Below are 6,000 nucleotides of genomic sequence, written 5' to 3' on the forward strand. Positions count from 1 at the left end.
GGAACCTGGGAGGTGTCTAGCTCCAGAGCCAGGAGATCCAAGCTGTCTTGTTCCTAGGCACCACTGGAAATTCGAGGTGGGGTTTCCGGGCATCCAAAAATAGAGTCCTGCTCTCTTTCCATATGGGGACACTTGAGCCATCAAACAGGACTCCATCTGCCCGCAGGAGGAAACCTTGCTGTTTGAGAGCAACAACCCCCAGATTGGGAAAACATCCATGGCCTCATGAGGCCACTGTTCCATTCAGCAGCCATCATGGACACAAATTCCAGCCTGAGCAAACATCCGGCTCTTGCCCTTACTTCAGTTGCGGGAGATCATGCCTCACCCTCTGCAGATTGGGACTGCTGAGCCATCTACCCTAAAAGTAACCTTAGTTTGTGTTTTCAGACTTTGCTCCTCACACTCCTGGCCCACAAGCCCTCCAGACTGGGAATTCTGGAGCCACAATGCAGCACTCTGCTTGCCGACAAGAAGGAAAAATTGCCCTATGGGCTTCCACCAAAACCCCAAATGATGTTAGGCCACCCTGTGCACTAGTGTTCTGTCTGCCATAGCCTGAGTAATGACCTCCTCTCAGCCACCCAGGTAGCTGGCCACCTATCCACCAGATCGGACCTGCCATGCTCCTAGGCCTTTGTGACCCTGGGCCCAAATCCTAACCCAATTTTGGGTTTCTAGACACCCATACACAGAGTCCAACTCTCTAACCCCTCCTTATGGGAACCGCTGAAACAGATATCAGGATTCCTTCTTTCCCCCACAAGGACTCCATGCAATTTGGAGTTGTGTAAAACCCCAAAAGAGGGAGGATCTTCCATGGCCTTATGAAGCCACCCCTATATTCCGCGGCCATCCTATACACCAAAACCAGAGGCAAAAGCCTGAGCTTCCGCTTCACACTCGCCCTAGTGTAACATCCCTAGGAGCTCACCACAGGGTCAGCAGATAGTACCTACCTCTGGCACTAATCCTAACCTCAGCTGGTGCTTTCATACTTCTGTCCCAGACTCCTGCCCCATAAAGCCTCCAGACTGGGTTTGTCATAGCCACACCACAGAACTGTACCTGGACTCCAGAGGGAAGCTGGGTCCTATAGAGCTTCAAGAAACCGCAAGTTTGGGAGAAACCTGCAAGCTCCAAAGGCCACCGCAATTTTGTTGGATGTTCTGGACAAAAATGCGCAGTATGACACACCCTGAGCAATAACCACCTGCCAGACACCCATGCAGATGGCCCCAGAGACAGAACATTGAAGCTGATATGCACTTAAGCTCTAATCTGAACCCTTGCTTATGTTTTCAGACATCTTTCCCCAGAGGCTGGGTCCCGAATACCAACATTTGGAGAATCCCTGAACCACAGAACACAACACCTCCAATTCCTAGAAGGAAACATTGCTATTTGGAGCATTATCAAAACCTCAGGGTAGTAGAATCCTGCATGGGCCCTGAGACCACAGCCACATTTGAAGGTTGCACTGGACACAAACCTGCGTTGTGACCCTCAGCACCAGATGCCTTTTAAACTCAGTCCCCTTGGTAGCTCGTTCCAGAGCAAGCAGAACAAACCTGCCCTGTTCCTCGCCTGCAATCGCAATGCGAGGTGGGTTTTCCAGGCATCCATGCTGAGAGCTCTGCTATCCAATCTTTTAATATTTGGGACTCTGAAGCTCTCTACCCGGACTCCTCCTATTCCCCAGAAAGACACCTTGCTGTTTGGAGCAGTTCACAAGTCCCAGCGTGGGAAAATGTCCATGGCCTATTGAGGTCACCCCTCCATTTATCGGCATCATCAACACAAACTCCAGGGTGAGCGGACATGTGACATTCACCCTTACTCAGGTGCCGGAAATCTCGAATCACCCCCGCACATGGGAACGGCCATGCACTGGGCACTGAACTGAACCGTCACTTGTGTTTTCCGATTTCCGTCCTCACACTCTTGGGCCCTCCAGACTGGGAATTCTGGAGCCACAACGTAGTCTTCTGTCTGCCTACCAGAAAGAAGAAGTGTCCTATGCGTCTTCCCAGAAACTCCACATGAGGATGCACCTGAATGGCCCTCGATGGCACCCCAATATCACAGGCCTCCCGGTGCACAACTGCTTTGTATGAAACAGCCTGAGTCCTGACCTCCTGTTCATCACAAAGATAGCGGGCCCCATATGCTGAAGGTGGGAGTAACCGAGGCCCGAGGCTGTCATCTCAAAGCAACCTGGGTATTCAGGCATCTGTCACTAGACAATAGCTCAAATCCCTGCCTATGGGTTAACCTGAAGCACAAAAGGGTACTCTTCCTTTGCCAGGGCAGAAAAACTGGCTGGTGGGATGGTTGTCCATCCCTCAGTGTCAGAGCCAGCTGCATGGCCCATGAGACCACACCCACTCAGGAGGACCGCATTGGGCATAAACAGGCATTGTGACCCTCACAAAAACCCCTCGGGAGCTGGACCAGGATCCCACAGAGCGGGACTGCCATGCCCCTAGGGCCAAATCCTAAACTTGGGTGAGGTTCAGGGGCTCTAACCCAGAACCCATCTCTGGAATCCCTGTTTGGGCAGTGTTAGGGTCCGTGATCAAAGGAACAAGACTGACACAAAGTGAAAATCAAGCAAAGCTTTATTTCACACCAAGCATCAGAAACCAAAACGACCGGTCGGGGCCATCTCTTATGTAGAGGCGATGACAACGAGGACGCTGCTCCCGATGACAAAGAGGTGAGGATGAGGAGGACGACGAGGATGACAACCCTGATGACACAGACTCTGCTCCCCATGAGGTCACTCCAACAAGGCCACTCCCCAGAGGAGGCCACTTCCAATGATGAAGAGGCCGCTCTGGACAAGGCCACTCGACAACGAAGCCCATGCCAACGAGGCCGCTCCCTGGAATGACGCTCCTCCAGCAAGGCCACCCTGGTGAGGCCACTCTAGCGAGACTGCGGATTGAGGCGGTGAGGCCGCTTGCAACAATGCTGCTCCCGATGATCCTGAAGCTCCAACACTCGCAATGAGCCCAACGCTACCACGCCTATGACTACCCTAATGGTTCCCAAAGGATACCCTAACGGTACTCTAACGGCTCCCAAGTCTACTTTAACAGCTACTCTAATGGCTCCCAAAGGCTACTTTAACAACTACTCTAACGGCTATTCTAACTGCTATTCTAACTGCCATTCTAACTCCTCCTACTTCTCCAACAGCTATTCTAACTCCTCCTACTTCTCCCCCCACATAGCCTCACAGACTAACCTTTATAGAGGTGGTTGAGCCCGGCCCAAATACAGGTGGACAATGAGATTTCAACTCACCACAGTTAATATATACACACCCCACTGATTGGATACGGCTATCTGGCCTGGCCCGCACATATATCTGGGGTTTACAGTTCCTCTGGCTAATCTCAGGCCCATACATCCCCCATTTTTCGTTGGAAAACAGTCAAATCCTTGACTTTTCAGCCAGTTCTATGTTCTGTTGTAAGGGGGTTATATTGAGCATGTAAGACTAACATTTTTTTAATTAATTTATTTAATTTTTCAGAGTAACAGTATTCATTGTATTTGCACAACACCCAGTGCTCCATGCAACACGTGCCCTCCCTATTACCCACAGCCTGGTTCCCACAACCTCCCACCCCCACCACTTCAAAACCCCCAGGTTGTTTCTCAGAGTCCATAGTCTCTCATGGTTCGCCTCCCTTTCCAATTTCCCCCAAATTCCTTCTCCTCTCCATCTCCCAATGTCCTCCATGATATTTGTTATGCCCCAAAAATAAGTGAAACCATATGATACTTGACTCTCCCTTCTTGACTCATTTCACTCAGCACAATCACTGCCAGTCCCATCCATGTTGCTACAAAAGTTGGGTATTCATCTTTTTTTTTTTTTGTTAATAAACATATAATGTATTTTTATCCCCAGGGGTACAGATCTATGAATCACCAGGTTTACACACTTCACAGCACTCACGATAGAACACACCCTCCCCAATGTCCATAACTCCCTCCCCCTCTCCAAACCCCACCTCCCACCAGCAACCCCCAGTTTGTTTTGTGAGATTAAGAGTCATTTATGGTTTGTCTCCCTCCCAATCCCATCTTGCTTAATTTATTCTTCTCCTATCCCCCTAACCCCACATGTTCCATCTCCACATCCTCATATCAGGGAGATCATAGGATAGTTGTCTTTCTCCGATTGACTTATTTCACTAAGCATGATACCCTCTAGTTCCATCCACGTCGTCGCAAATGGCAAGATTTCATTTCTTTTGATGGCTGCATAGCATTCCATTGTGTATATATACCACATCTTCTTTATCCATTCATCTGTCGATGGACATCTAGGTTCTTTCCATAGTTTGGCTATTGTAGACATTGCTGCTATAAACATTCGGGTACACGCGCACCTTCGGAGCACTATGTTTGTATCTTTAGGGTAAATACCCAGCAGTGCAATTGTTGGGTCATAGGGTAGTTCTATTTTCAACATTTTGAGGAACCTCCATGCTGTTTTCCAGAGTGTTTGCACCAGCTTGCATTCCCACCAACAGTGGAGGAGGGTTCCCCATTCTCCGCATCCTCGCCAGCATCTGTCATTTCCTGACTTGTTAATTTTAGCCATTCTGACTGGTGTGAGGTGGTATCTCATTGTGGTTTTGATTTGTATTTCCCTGATGCCGACTGAAGTGGAGCACTGTTTCATATGTCGGTTGGCCATCTGGATGTCTTCTTTGAAGAAATGTCTGTTCATGTCCTCTGCCCATTTCTTGATTGGATTGTTTGTTCTTTGGGTGTTGAGTTTAGTAAGTTCCTTATAGATTTTGGGCACTAGCCCTTTATCTGATATGTCGTTTCCAAATATCTTCTCCCATTCTGTAAGTTGTCTTTTAGTTTTGTTAACTGTTGCCTTTGCTGTGCAAAAGCTTTTGATCTTGATGAAATCCCAATAGTTCATTTTTGCCCTTCCCTCCCTTGTGTTTGCCGATGTTCCTAAGAAGATGTTGCTGCGGCTGAGGTCAAAGAGATTGCTGCCTGCATTCTCCTCAAGGATTTTGATGGATTCCTTTCTCACATTGAGGTCCTTCATCCATTTGGAGTCTATTTTCGTGTGTGGTGTAAGGAAGTGGTCCAATTTCATTTTTCTGCATGTGGCTGTCCAATTTTCCCAGCACCATTTATTGAAGAGGCTGTCTTTTTTCCATTGGACATTCTTTCCTGCTTTGTCAAAGATTAGTTGACCATAGAGTTGAGGGTCGATTTCTGGGCTCTCTATTCTGTTCCACTGATCTATGTGTCTGTTTTTGTGCCAGTACCATGCTGTCTTGATGATGACAGCTTTGTAATAGAGCTTGAAGTCCGGAATTGTGATGCCACCAACTTTGGCTTTCTTTTTCAATACTCCTTTGGCTATTCGAGGTCTTTTCTGGTTCCATATAAATTTTAGGATTATTTGTTCCATTTCTTTGAAAAAAATGGATGGTATTTTGATAGGGATTGCATTAAATGTGTAGATTGCTTTGGGTAGCATGGACATTTTCACAATATTTATTCTTCCAATCCAGGAGCATGGAACATTTTTCCATTTCTTTGTGTCTTCCTAAATTTCTTTCATGAGTACTTTACAGCTTTCTGTGTATAGATTCTTAGCCTCTTTGGTTAGGTTTATTCCTAGGTATCTTACAGTTTTTGGTGCAATTGTAAATGGGATTGACTCCTTAATTTCTCTTTCTTCTGTCTTGTTGTTGGTGTACAGAAATGCAACTGATTTCTGTGCATTGATTTTATATCCTGACACTTTACTGAATTCCTGTACAAGTTCTAGCAGTTTGGAGTGGAGTCTTTTGGGTTTTCCACATATAGTATCATATCATCTGTGAAGCGTGATAGTTTGATTTCTACTTTGCTGATTTGGATGCCTTTAATTTCTTTTTGTTGTCTGATTGCTGAGGCTAGGACTTCTAGTACTATGTTGAATAGCAGTGGTGATAATGGACATCC

The sequence above is a fragment of the Meles meles genome, chromosome Y, assembly GCF_922984935.1.
Source record: "Meles meles chromosome Y, mMelMel3.1 paternal haplotype, whole genome shotgun sequence".
Taxonomy (NCBI): Eukaryota; Metazoa; Chordata; class Mammalia; order Carnivora; family Mustelidae; genus Meles; species Meles meles.